Here is a 15,525-nt window from a genome sequence, read left to right as displayed (position 1 = left end):
GTAATGTCTGCTAAATTTACAAAACATGATTATTTGCAAGGTTCTACAAATTATGACAGTATGTATTGCTATAACCACTATGGTAACCATTTTTTGCATAAATCAGCACAACCTAGAAATGTTTTAAATTATAATCAATGGGAACATTGTGCTACACCTCCAAAAGGGAGCTCTAGAACCGTATATGACAAATATTCATATTTTTCAGGTTTTAACATAAGTAATGCTGAAACATTTTATTTTAAATTGTCAAACAAGACAGGGATGAAAACCATGATAACCAACACAAAATTGATATATTCAGATTCATTCTTTGAAAAAATGAATACATTTGGATTTGATTATTGGGACAAAAATGTTGATTTGAAAAGTGTTTGGGGTACAAAAGAATGGCAAGTACAGGGTATAGAAGCTTTGTTTAGAGCCTGCATGATCCCAGAACAAATGATATTTTTAAATGACACTGTTCAACAAACCACCTGTCTTGGCTTAGCCAAAATCAAAGATTTAAATAAACCGTCTATTCCAAAGCCAACAATGTTTAGCAATAACTCTGATACAGATGAAGAGATAGACGTAAACCATATATTAAACCAAAACAGAACACATCCTGATTGGAAACAATGGTTGATCTGGCCCACAGATACAAATAACTGTCAAGATAGATTCCTGAACAAAACACAGGGTTTCAAAATGACCAGGCCAGACCCTAGATATCCCCAAAGACATCACCCAGGGATAATAACAACCTACAGTGTGGGCAAATTATGCCTTCAGTGGCTACAAACTTCCACACTGCCTGAAATTAAGCAACACCTAACTTTACTTACTGATGGTGCTGACTTGCGTGATTTCATAATGGGACCACGCAAACAGCGTCAAAAGCGTTTCATAGCAGCCTCTGTATATGCAGCATACAATGAGGCCTGGAAGGTTACTCAAATTGAGACAGCAGAAAGAATACGGGAAATTGACCGTATCAAGTTGGAAAAATCACTTTCTGTAGTGGACAATGGGTTAATGACTCTGTCCTCCAGAATTTTTTCTTTGGACAGCATTGTGTCTTCAGCAATCGATATATTATCGCAAGACTTACTGTTATTACAACATGGTCAGTCACAATTGCGTTCCATTGTACAGCTTGGCTGGACGTTACAAAATCTGCGTTCAGGCTATGTGCCTTGGCGTTTAATCAACACAACGTCACTATTCCAAATCTTTAACCTTACTGATAGACAAATCGGTATGGCGCAAAAGGGTGCTGATTATACAATCTTGAGCATTGAAAAACTAGAAAGATTACCAATGACAATGTCAGAACGACCTGTCAGTGAATGGATAATCCACGGAATCATAAATATTCCAATCTCAACCTTCAGGTTTCAATACTGCCAAAAATATATACAGGCTGGCATGTACGAGAAATTGGGAAAGGGGTACCTTAAAACAACTTGGAACCTGCCCTATTCACATGCATGTGTCAGTAATAAAGGACAGAAAGTGTTTCTTAGTGGCAACAATTGTGCTATGTCACTAAGCGGCACGCTTCTGTGTAACGGTATTAGTTTGCACGGAGCCTGTGAAGGGAATTCATACAACCTTTCATGTCACCAGCAAGGCGCACCTGCAACTGAAATAGAACCATTCTTTCAAAGACTCTATAATGGGAGTTACATTCTTATTGTAGACCGCAGATGTTGCAGTCTTATGCCCGGGACTCCTTATCTAGTCACTACGACGGAGAAGGTCAAGTGCTGTGGACGCTCTTTATTCCCCAGCTCCTTTCCAGACAGAGAGGCAAGGGCATGGCCCAGTTTGAAAATTACTTCTATTCGAATAGATACTTTAAGCAGAATGAAAACAGTGCTTCTTCAGACGCCTACAAGGCTCACGTCATCAAAACAAACGTATGATCTACAAGTCGCAAGGACGACTGCAGAGATACATACATTATTATCAACTAATTCCCCCGTACATTTCGCGGAAATCCTAAGCGAAATCTTAAATATTTCTGATACCAATGGGATCTCAGGGGTATTTAAGACAGTATTTTCGATGGCATTAACACCATTCAAAGCCATACTGGGTATTTTTCCAGATTTCGTCCATTCGATTTTTGGCGGACTTCCCCTGATCCTAGGACTAATTGCAGGAATCCTATTCCTAGTCCTTATTTTTCGTTATGGCAACCCATGTCACAGATCAAACTCTCGCGACAATGGAAGATACGATCCTAGCCATTGGATACCGGGACCGGATATCAAAAATCCTGGGACTCTCCCGGCTTAGAGACCTAAACATGACTTGGTTTCTATCATTTCGACCAATGTGGCAAAGGTGTGTTTTACCTGTACTAAGGTGTCTGCTATGCGGAGAAGAATGCGTGTTAGACACCTGTCTGACGCTACAATCGGATGCGCCAGTGGATGCAGATACACTGTTGGTTCCTACCAAGGTTCACGCTTTGTGCTGCCCTCAAAGGCTGCCAATCCTGATGACGGCATTCCTGGAATCTTCACCACTGCGATTGAAGAGTAGTGAAGTTCAAGAAGAAAGCAGCATCGAACAGGTACGACCTTCTGTCAGCAATGCGAATCAGAATGTCAATGCAGACAATCATGCGCACGAATGCATGGTTACACCTATTTCCGACTTAGTGGAACTTTCCCATGAAGCTGTTGACAGTTTTTTCGAAAGCCTGAATGATATGATGTTCTCTCCAGAACAGAAATAGAGACTTTTGAGTAAACTCGCACACGGCGTTCCCTGAATTCGGCCTTCAACTTTAAAAATAAAGTCGCATGAACAATTCTTCCCACCAGTTCACGGACAACAATTTTTTAGCAGCCCCAAATTATTTTTCACAAATTTTTCAGGACACTTATCTTCTGCTTAAAGTAAGAAACTATTCCTAGAGAACTAAGATTTCTATTTTCAGATACTTTATAGACTTTAGTTGCCCGCTGGGATGTTCACAAATATTTTATTATGTGATGAAGTGGTCTCGAACTTCCTTTCTGTATAGCCATATTAAGAGCCATTTCATGTGTATTTCTCATATACCAATAAGCAATAATGCATACAAATGCGTGTTTACTTTTGCATTTAATTCATAGCTTAAGTGCATACAATATATATGACTGCAATTTTTCAGTATATTTGAAAATTTCGAAATGCATTTATGTATTTTGGGGTGGTAATGTATACACTATACTCTATAGTATGTTGTACTATGTTATACTATGCATAGATTAGTAGATATGACCATAGTTAGCGTGGAGTGGGTGTCGTGTATTTCTATAGGTTCTGAATCAGTCCCCCTATTCCTGACCCTATTCTGGTTAAACTAACTATCAAGTTAACTAACAGTCAGCCCATGAGGCAAGAAAAGCCCCCATGATGCAGATACCGTTATCTGATGCAGTCACACTACGGCACAGGAACGTGTTATCTGATTAGGTCATAACGCTTGAGATCTAATTAGACAAGCGACATTCCTCCAGCCCCTGATAAGGCATACGACGTTCTCATAACAAATCAAACCTATGACAACCTGGAAAATCCGTGCGGCCATTGTTTTGATTTCACAGAGAACTTTAGTAAAGAATGTGCTAACGAGCAAGTCGTATGACATCTTTATTGACGTATCTATGTCCATCCTTACGTCAATCTCGGCACCTTTAAGGTATAAATATTGCCGATCTTGCCCTATGCAAACACACGCGTGGTGACAAGACGGAGCAGCCATACTTGCCGAAGCCGAGAGCGGAAGCAGACCCCGCTGGCGCAGCCCCGCCTTCCTGACGCGCTGAGAGACGCGCTGCTATCTCAAGCCGAGAGACCCAGCACCGGCGCTTTCGGGCAGCCCTCGCAGGCAGCCTGGAATATCGAGAGCAGAGAAAGAGATACCATTCCTCATCCATCCTAAATTCCAGGTACAGAACTGAATAACCCCTCACAGAGAATTCTTTAGTTATTCACTTGGCAAAAACAAACTTAACTTAAACTGTAACTTTCTATTCCCGCCCACGCATTAGACTTAGGTCAGGTACACGGGGTAGGCGTATTTAGAAACACCAGTTGAGTACGTTTAGTCAAATGTATATGTGTATGTAAATATATTTTAATCATTTTAAACATCATATGGCTCAGAAACCATATCAATGTTTTTACAGTATTATTTTATACTATTGCTTTTAATGTATGCACTTTACTTAACTATAAGCATTGCAATAATATCGATCCATTTCTCTTGTACGAGAAAAGAGACTGATCAATAAATAACATCTTTTTATTGAACACGCCCGTCTCTTCCTTTTCTCTACATTCTGATGAGACTAAGAATGCACGTACTGACTGAGTAAAATAATTGCCTTGTGCTCACACGACTCTCGAGATTGACTCTTGATTAGGGGAGAGCAAAGTTGTCATGTTCTATGGTTGTCAGAAACTAAATCCCTTCTTGTCTAATCAGGGGAGTTAATTCCTTCCTTGAACATTCGAGAAAGTTTCTAGCGAACTCTGAGCTTAGCTGGCAAACCCAAAAATTAAGTCTAGTATCGACAGTAGTAGACCTAGTTAACGTCTGGCCTAGGCCCTTACTACTGTAGGTATTATTCCAATGCGCAGAGCCTATTGGGAAAATAGGAGCTACACTACAATAGAATATTACAATATTTGAGAGACTCCCCCGCGCAGGTCATTGTCATCCAGGAGACGCATCTACTCAAACAAGAAGTTAATGATATGTTGAAAAGGTTGAATTGGGTGGACAAATTTTCCTGCACGGACCACAATGCCAACATATGTGGGATCCTTATTCTTTTCAGGAAGCAGGCAAAGGCTTAGATCATGGAATATAATGATGATCCGAGTGGAAGATGGCTACTTGCTAAAGTATTATTAGACGGGAGGGCACTAACCTTGGTGGGCTACTACGGCCCTAACCAAGATGATCCTTCCTACCTGAATAAGATCCAGAGCCATCTGATAACTTCCCAGGACCCTGTGATATGGATGGGAGGTTTTAATCTAGTCCTAAATCCCAAATTAGACAAATCGCCCAACTCCATTTCGCTGACGCATGTCAAATCTAGGTTAACCCTTATAGCAAGTATGACAACTCTGGGTTTAGCGGACCTATGGAGGGAGAGAGCGGGCACCACCTTAGGGGTGTCTTTTCACAACTTTAAATATAAACACAAATCTAGAATTGATTACGCTCTTTTTAGCTATGCTCTCAAAGATGCTCTGAAGGAGCTGGATTACCTCCCCTCCCACCTGTCCGACCACTCGGCTATCCTTTTCTCTCTAACTCTTGGTCAGCAGATTAGACATACCTCCTGGTCCTTTGACCGGACGATTCTGCTCAAGGAAGAAGAGACGGACTTCCTTATAGCGGAGTCTACCTCATTTTTGGAAAGTAACTTAAACTCGGCCTCATTGGTGACTGTGTGGGAGGCATTTAAAGCCTACTTAAGAGGGTGTATTACCAACCGAACCTCTTATCGAGGGAATCAATATAGAGAAGCAATATCAAGCATTGAGCGGGAATTGTCACTCCTATATCCAAAGCTTGGTTCTGGCATTGGACCTTCAGCACACCAGGAGAGGCCGGTGGAGCTAAAAGAAAATCTGGAAAATGTACTCCAAGAAAGGGTGGCAAAGAGGTGGGAGGCTAGCAAGCTCTCACACTTTGAGTACGGCGAGGCCGCAGGCAAAGTTTTAGCTTGGAAAATTAAATCAGATCAGGCCAAAAGTATATCAGGGAAGTGAGAGAGGAGGGGGAAGCTACAGCCAGGACCTCAAATATCGATATAAGAAATGCCTTTCAGGAGTTTTTCCAGAACATCTATAAAGAGGAAACTGTGGAAGACCCAATTGCTAGGGAGGTGTGGTTAGAGAAGGTCGGACTTCCTATGCTTTCACTAGAACAGAGCAACCATCTGGATAAGGAAATATCAGAGGCAGAAGTCAGTAACGCTATCAGACAACTAAAGCGGGGGAAGGCTGCTGGGCCAGATGGTCTTCCTGGGGAGCTGTACTGCACATTGGGCCCTGCCATTATCCCAGTTTTGACTGTCCTGTTTAATGACATCTTATTGAACGGTGCGGTGCCACCCGAGTCGTGGGGTGAGGCAACTATCGTGCTGATCCTGAAGCCGGGTAAGGACCCAGCTGACTGTGGGTCCAATCGGCCGATTTCGCTCCTAAACGATCATTATAACATCTTCGCCGCAATTTTTCCGGCACGGCTTGGGAGCGAGATCGGCACAATCATTCGCCAAGATCAGAAGGGATTTATACGGGGGTGCCAGTTAGCAGACCTCACTCACGACCTGGTTGGTGCGATTGATATCGCTTCAACCTTCACCCTCCCCTTGGCCATTATGACCCTAGATGCTACTAAAGCATTTGATAGGGTCAACTGGCCCTATCTGGCTGCGGTAATGAGGAAGTACCAACTTGGGGCCAAGTTCTGTCGAGCCATGAACCTTTTATATAGAGACCCCAGGGCTAGTCTTCTGGTCAATGGTACCCGCACTGAGCCCATTCAAATCATGAGGGGTACTAGGCAGGGCTGCCCGCTTTCCCCCTCCTATTTAATATTTATATCAAACCCTGAGAGATGAGCCTAGCATCCCCTCTTTTGAATTTGGAGGATGGGCGAAGAGGGTAGGACTCTACGCCAATGATATTCTTATCTACACCACCGACCCGGTTCCGGCTCTCCCCATGGTTGTAAAGAGGGCGGAGGAATTTGGGCGGCTCTCGGGGTATGAAATGAATGCGGGGAAAACCGAGCTTATGACTTGGAACATAGATAATTCACATCTAGCAGTGACCCCTTCAATCCGCTTCTTGGGAGTTAAGATCACCCATGATATCGGCATTTTGGCTCAGACCAATCTAGACCAGGTCTTTCGTGACTGTAAGGCACTATTAAAATCTTGGTCCTTCCTCCCTCTGTCTGTGTTTGGGAAAATAAATCTAGTGAAAATGTCTATCCTCCCCAAATTCACGTTTATCTTTAATTCCATCCCACTAGTGTTTGACTCCAAACAGATCCAGAAATGTCAGCAGGAATTCAACTCTTTTATTTGGAGCTATAAAGCAGTAAGGTTGGCATGGAAAAAATTAAGGAGGAGGAGGAAAAAGGGAGGGCTAGCACTGCCAGACCTACAGTATTACGATTGGGCATTCCAGCTGTCCCACTCAAGGATGTTGCTGAAAACTCCAGTAAGCTCCTCAAACGGGATAATGTTTAAGGGCATGTTAATTGGGGTGAACCTTCAACTTGACGGATTTTTATTTAAGTTTGGAGACCAGAGGTTCTTCAAAAAGGTGAGGTTAAAGATCTTACAATCACTGGCAAAAGTCTGGGTGCAAATAAAAGCTAGAGTTGGGTTGGCATATTTTACCAATCTCGCCCCTATTTGGGATTCCCCGGGGCTTCCCCCTGCCTAAAGGATAGGCTTGCAGTCCCCTTACTAGAGGCAGGGATCCTAAGATGGGGAGAGCTGATGGCAGGAGGTTCACTGGTAGAATGGGAGGTGCTCCATGAGAGGGTCGGCCCAGCCCTATCAAGATTCAAATATATACAATTAGTCAGCTGGTCCCGGGAGCAGATTAGGAAAAACGTTCAAATTGGGAGGAGTAGCTTTCTGGAAAAACACCTCGTAGAAAGGCAAACAGGGGATAAGGAAGTAGCCTTCTGGTACTGGACCATTCTGGAGGAGGCAGATGGCGAATTTAATCTCCCGATGGAGTTGTGGGGAGGCGACATTGGGGCACAGGGTGAGGACCTACGGATAAGATCTTTTACTCTCCTGTACAAAGTTGTTAAGCCAGCTTCTTTGAGGCGTAACCACCTGTTTACAGTGCATCGAGCATACCTTTCTCCCTTAAGGCTATCTAAATTCCAGCCAGGAAAGTGCTGTCACAAGTGCCATCTCCCAGCATCTTCTGATATTCACATGTTTTGGGATTGCCCCAATATCACCGCATTTTGGGAAGAAGTTAAATCTACCTTGGAATCAATTCTCAAAATATCGATATCCCTCAGTTTGCCATTAATTATATTTGGTCTGGATGATAACATTACTGGGTTGGCAAGGACCTTCCTGTTCTATGCAATCCTCCTGGCGAGACGGCAGATATGTACATTTTGTGTCGACTCCAAAGCACCAACGCACGCAGGTTGGTTGTTATCCCTCTACGAAACATCAAGGGTGGATAAGGCCAGATCCTGCAGTACTCGGAACCTTGCCTTTTGGATTCTGCTGGTTCAGTGGAGATGAATTATTACTAGGGCTTCCGGGTTTTTTTGTTTTTTTTCCCCGGGTCCGATGATTATGCCCCTACACTCCACGGTCCAGTTTGGGGTCTCGCCCGAATCCGATAAAGAACATGGTCCAATAGGCTGGAATATGCCTTGATGGAGTAAGAACTTCTTGAAAGTACCTCCCGCCAATCTGGTACGTCTGTCCGGGTGTGGGAAAGGATCATTTTCTGGTCTCTTTCCTAAGGACAAGCAAGGTGGTTGACGTTTTCTTGGAACGAGGGTTTGGCAAATGAGAACACAAAAAAAATATATATATAGACAGGGGTCAAATGGGTGATGTATTAAAGAGCCTAAGTAATGATTTGTGCAAAATAGTAGTCCCAAAGGGGATGGATGTGATTATGATCTAGGGTGGGGATTTTAATACTAGTATATGTTCTCTGGTTGATTGCGGGTTATGTGGTACAGAAATAGAAGAGAATGACCACGTGGTCCATTTTGCTCACTCATACAGGGGTGAAAGATTTTATGAAATCATGGCATCTTATGATCTGAATTTTGTACATATGTTGTGCTCCCCACCAGTGGATTTTGGGTATACATTCATTGGTAGAGGTTTTGAATCATTGATGGATTTTATTATCATTCCAAATCGCTATGTGAATTGGTTTGATAAATTTACAACTCACCCTAATGTCCTGAGCGACCATCTTCCCCAAAGTATTAATATAGTGATTCCCCCTTCAGGTATTCAATCAATCCTAAATAGTCTGACCTGGACCGAAGATGTTGTCTTGGCCCACCAGACAGGCTATTTACTACGTTGGGGCAAGAAAGACCCGGAGGTGTTGAATAAACAGATTATCACAGAGGATATGGGCCCTATAGTTGAGTGTTTACAGTAAGGCACCTCTCATACGGGCATATTGAAAGCGTTCTCCTTAGTTACAATAGCTGTACAAAATACTCTTAGTCTACCCCCTAAGGGCTCATCTTAAAGGAATAATGGATGGTTCGACACCATGTGCACTGGAAATTAGAGCTTGTAGGAAAGCATACAACCTCGCTAGAAAAAACCGTCAGAAAGAAATTAAAGATCACGCTTGTACTAACTTGTATGAAGCGTCCCTGCATAAGGATTGTACCTCCTTTTGGCAGGTGGTGAAGGCCCCGTTTTTCTCAAATAATGAGGGAGCAAAGATAGAGGTTGCTATTGACGAGAAAACGTGGATTGATTTCTTTACCAAAGTTTATAGTAACAAGGGGAACGAGGATACTCCTACTATAGTCTCTGTTTTACAACGATCTAGAGTTTCCACTGATTTCTCGTCTATTGATATCCACATTACTCATGATGAAGTTTTAGCGGCTATTAAGGCAAGCAAAGGAGGTAAGGCACCTGGACCCAGCGGGGTACCGGTAGACCTGTATAAATGCACCACAGAGCTATGGTCCCCCCTGTTAACTCGAGATTTAGAAGCATGTGTGATAATTCCTATTTTTAAAAAAGGGGACCGTGAAGACTCGGCTTGCTATCGACCCATATCCCTTTTAGATACGGTCATGAAAATTGCAGGAAGGGTCGTTTTGAACAGGCTTCAAATGTGGGCAGAAGATATTAATGTTTTAAGTACGGTCTAATGCGGTTTTAGGCAGGGGATGGGTACAATTGAGCAGGGTTTAAATCTTAGTATTTTAATGGGGAAGTATACCCAAGCTAAGGCAGGGAAGTTTTATGTGATATTTGTTGACCTTACAGCCTCCTTTGATTGTGTTGTTCATAGTAGTCTGTGGGAAATCCTAGAGGTTTTAAAAGTTGATCCCGCATTGGTGCAATTTTTGAGGCAATTTTATGCGGAACCACAGCTAAGGTTAGCTGTGGATTAAAGGGGGAGTGTACAAAGCCGTTCGGCATGAAGAGGGACGCCAGACAAGGATGCGTCCTGGCACCGTTCCTTTTCACACTATACACTAATGCTTTGGAAGCGGAACTGGTGACCAGGGCTAGGGATCCTCCACAAATTAACAACAAGCCGATTGTCTCACTACTCAACGCGGACAATGCTGTTTGAATGGCTAGAACCCATCTTGGGCTACAGAGAGCCCTTGACACTTGTATTGATTTTATGGATAATTGGGACCTTAAACTCAATGTAAAGAAAACATTTGTGATGTCATGTGGGAAGGGGAAAATTAAATGTAGAGATATCACAGCTGGGACTGGAAGAATATCTTCTTGGTATCCATCCAATGTTTTATGGTGTTTTATTTGAGGATTCAGGATCCTGTGGACCGGCGGTCAAAAGTAGGACCCTTCTTTTTAAGAGGTCGATTGCGGCGGTGATGAATTTTTCTGATAAAATGGGAAAAAGGCCCCCGGGAATCCTTCTCAAAATTTATCAAGCAATATGCATTAGTATTGCAATATATGGGGCAAGATTTAGGGGTTTGTATGCTGCTTCCCTAAGCCAGTTAGTAGAAAATGCTTTTTTAAGGTTTATTTTAGCGGTTTCCCAGAGCAATTCCGTTTATGATTGTCACAGTGAATTGGGGATTTCTCACATATCTGATATAACTAAAATACAACCAATTTTGCTTTGGCATAGAGCCTGGACTTCCCTGAGTTTAGGGTTGGATCGAGAAATTATCAAGGACTCTATGAGGCTGGATCAGGTAAAAAAATCCCCTGGCTGAATCATGTAAGGAAATTCTTAAATGATTTGAGTAGACCGGATTTTTATATTAATCCAGAAACCATGTGCGCTACATCTAGGAAAGAGTTTAAAGTTTTATGTTTTACACATCTTCAGTCTCTTAGAATTGCGGTAGAAATTAATAAATGTTCAGTGATACAGCACCAATTGCCTTTGGTCACCTACGGTATTCAACCCTACCTAGTGTGGTGTATTGGTGGATACGACAGATACGTCCTCACTAGGTTTAGGTTTGATAGTTTCCATCGTTTGGTTACATTTCCAGCTATAAATGACTGGTCCAGAGACCTTTGCTATTGTCCTTGTGATAATACATCTGTAGAAATAACAATGCATGTGACCTTATTTTGTAAATTTTATTCCAAGGAAAGAACAAGATGGAGCATGCCTTTTCTGAAGAAGGAAGCCTGGCGGCAATGTCGCCCGGCCTTTTCATATCTTCAATTATTGAATAATATGTATTGCATAGGTATAGTGACTGGACTTCTGAAAAGTATTGTGAGGAAAAGAAAAAGTATAACTGGATAGATTTAAATTTTTGAAGGTTGTGTATTGTTGGCTCAGATGTTTTTATATACAGTGCTGTTAACTTTTATCTGATTGATTTGTCTCTTTAATCCTACTTTTATGATTTTATTAATTGTCTAAACTCGAATAAAGCATTTTCTGATTGTGATTTGTTCTATGTGCATCTTTGTAGAGCTTAGATACAATTCATGTAGGAAAGTCTGCTTTGACCAGGAATGTGAAAGCTGCCACTTCTGGGGGCTCAATTAGGTAATTGCCCAACATCTCTCTTAAGGATTGTCGTATTCTCTGGAATTTGACAATCAGTGTAGCTTGTTTCTCCAGCGGGACCACCCCCTCCCAAGTTTTCGCTATACCCTCTGAAAACATATCCACTATGCTATCGATTTGAACGGTGTGCAATGCTCGGGTGACCCCTCTGTCCGTGCACGCAGGTAGCCATAGACACCATTCTAGAGATATTAATGGGGAGTAAAGTACAGCTCCAGCCTGCAATTTCAGTATGTGATGCCATGCGTGCACGGTTGACTTAATGGAATCCAGAATTCTAGTTCAGCGATCCAGCCGTCTAAGCAAGAGCGCCGGCAGTGGAAGCGGTGCCGCCACAGTCCTCTCAATCTGGAGATGCGGTGTGCCCTCAGGTCCATGTATCCAGTAGTGAGCGTGGGCGCTTTGTGCCACCCTATAGTATAGGTCCAGGGCGCCTAGTCCTCCCATGTGGTATGGAAGCGTGAGTATGTCCCACTTCACCCGTGCCTGCTTTCCAGCCCAGGCGAGCTTAATCATAAGGAAGGTTAATTCTTTGAAGAAAGTGCTAATGAGTACTATTGGTGAACAGGAACAGAAAACGAGGAACGACCACCATCTTCATTATCGAGACTCTACCGGCAAGGGATAGAGCAACCTGATCCAGCGATCAATATCGTCCTCCAATTTGCTGACCGCAACCCCTTAATTCTCCCTGATATTTACATCAGTGTCAGTGTGCACCTTAATGCCCAGATAACTGATGGAGACGGTGGTCCATTGCAATGGGAAGTCTGAGTTGAAGATGGAAGTGTCAGGGGTGAGTGGGAAAATGGTTGAATTAGGCCAGTTCACCCGGAGGCCAGAGAGCACACCAAATCTTACAACTTCACGGAGGACCGGAGATAGGTTTGTTGCAGGGTCTCTTACATATAGTAGCGTGTTGTCAGCGTATGTTGATATGATCAGCTCGTATCCTAGGAAACGTATACCTCTAAATCTATAGTACTAATGCAGCATGCAAGCTAAAGGTTCTGCCACAATGGCGTAAAGGATTGAAGATAGCTGGCACCCTTGCCTCGTACCTATGGTTATGTGGATTTTGTCCGTAACCAGGTCGCCTATTTTTATTCTAGCTGCGGGGCTGTTATACAGGACACTGATCATTTGCAGAAATATACCTCCTAACCCGGAGAAGTGTGGCTCATCGATTGGAGAAGTGTGGCTCACCGATTAGAGCGGCAGACCCTGAGGCAGAGGTCTGGTCCGGGACCAGGGTTCAATCCCCGTTGCGGCAGGGTCTTGGGCTCAAAGTCCTCGTACCCGATAATTCTCGCCTCGGTGCCTACTCTACTCATGGGTTCCACTCTGGAACTCTGGGCAATAGCTTGCTTAATCTCCACACCGGCCCTAACAACGCTAGAATGCCTGGCTTCACCTTTGGGGTGCCCAGGAGTGGACACCTCTCAGGAACAGGCCAGGAAGGGTTCCACAGCGGTATTCGTACATCACTTAGAGATCCCTGGGTGATAGGCGCTATACAAGTGCAAATTACATTTACATTTATATTTACATTTACCCTAGTCTCATCAGGACATGCGTCATAAATGGCCATTCAACAGAGTCGGAAGCCTTTTCCATATCCAGGAACACTGCGACTGCCTGCACAACTTCCATGTGTGCTGCATAGCACCGAATACTATTGGTAACTTATATGTAAGGTTCCTGCCTGGGACAAATCCTGCCTGCTCTGCAGCGACCGGGAGCGGAACCAGAGGGGCAAGTCTGTTCTCCAAAATCTTGGTGTATATTTTCATAGCCACAGTTAAAAGTGATAGAGGTCAATACAAGGCGCATCATGAAGTCAGAGGTTTATCTGGTTTGAGTATGGCAATGATAAGGGCTTCCCTCATGGAGGGTGGCATCTGTCCACTCTCACTTATTTCCTCAAAGGGGTGCTTAGATGGGGAATTAAGATAGCTTTAAACTCCTTGTAGAAGTATTCCGGAAGGCCTTCTATGCCAGGGGCACTGGCAGATTTTATACCGGCCAATGCGGCTGAGATTCCCTCTGCGTCTAGTGGGCGCATATGGTATTCTCGTGAGTATTTGTCAGCAAAGGAAGTCGAGTATTTCAGCGTCTAGGCCTGCCATTTCGAAAGTGTCCAGAGAAGAGTAGTACGCCTTAAATCTATCAGCAATTTCTGTGGGTTTCGACAGTGGACCATGTCTTTGGTCTCAAAGCCTTCCCGCCCTCGCCCACGCCTTGCTGCCCCCAACTTGGCGAAAATGATTACCCCTTGTACGACTCCCCCTAAGGAATAACATTAAAAAAACATACAACACCATTCTAACCCCAAATAATAATATCTAGGTGTGGGATACACTCGTGGGCAGATGTTGCCTGCTCCCGCAGACTGCTTCCGCTCAGCAGTCTGTTCGCATCCTCCTCCCAGCATACAGCAAATACTGTGCCATTAAACGTGTCGCTCCTCCTGAGCTTCTAATAACTTGTAAGGTGGTGCAAGGCTGACCTGGTGGTGTACTAAGCCCAGGGGGTTGGGTAACCTATGTCCCTTTCCAGAGGCCTCAGTGGTGCTTGACGTATTATACTGCCCCACCCACCCCGCATGTTCTTCACTCTCCAGTTCTCTGCTACTGGGTAGTAGATCCAACTTCCTGGGAAGTAATGCAATTAATAATCAACAATAAAGTGAACATAAGAGCTGTCGTATCTGGTATTTACTTTGTATCGGTATTAGTCCTCGTCATCGATGGTACCACCAGACGCGCCCTCAGGGATAGTAGAAGTAGCGCCCCAGACGTCAACCATTCCTTCAACGCTTTCTGCAGGGACTTGGGGCCCGTGAAGATGCGGGATTGGCCTTGCCTGTTGACTCATAGTCTTGCTGGGTATAGCATGGCATAGTCTAAGTTCTGGTCACACAGTTGCTTTTTCAGTGAGGCGAATTGCCTGCTTGCCTCCTGCACTTTTATGGTAAAGTCTGGATACAGCGAGATAGTCGGTCCCTCATAGCATAGTGACTGTTGCTCTTGTGCCATCCTCAAAGCTGTATCTCTATCCCTGTAGTTGAGCAGTTTAGCAATAATGGGTCATGGGGGCGTCCCCGGCGATAGCCTCGGCCCCAGAAAGCAGTGTGTGCGTTCTAAAATTAACATCTGTGAGAACGTGTCTCGACTCAGTTGCTTCATCAGCAGCTCCTCAACAAAGAGCTCCATGTTTCCCATGTTGGTGGTCTCCAGCAGGCCCATGATCCTGATATTACTTTTGCGAGACCTTGCTTCGAGGTCCTCTGCCTTGTCCTGTAGGGTGAGTAGGAGTTTGCTCATCTGCTTGCGTTCGATATTTGACTCCATTTGCACCTCCTCGACCTCCGTCACTCAGAGCTCGGTCATGTCTTGCCTCCCCAACAGCTTGTCCATCCGTTTAGTCAACCGGTCCATTCTGTATACTAGTGTTACTATTTTGCTGTCAATGGATGACAAGCTCTTTGGCATTGCCGCTAATAAGCTGCGTATGTCCCACTCCGCCAACTCCGCAGATTGTTCATTTGTGCTCCGCTCCACTTCTGGGGTTTGTTCTCGTTGTTTAGTCTTTCTTTGCTCAAATATGAGCTTTGGCTGGTTTCTGTCCACTTTTCCAATCATTGCCAGTCAGGTTTGAATACTTGTGATACCCCTGCTTGGCCCAAACGTCTGCCAATTCAACTCGTAGTGGCGTTCCTCGGTCACT

Source organism: Lissotriton helveticus, chromosome 7 (assembly GCF_964261635.1).
Source record: "Lissotriton helveticus chromosome 7, aLisHel1.1, whole genome shotgun sequence".
In the NCBI taxonomy this organism is placed as follows: Eukaryota; Metazoa; Chordata; class Amphibia; order Caudata; family Salamandridae; genus Lissotriton; species Lissotriton helveticus.
This window is presented reverse-complemented; position numbering follows the sequence as displayed.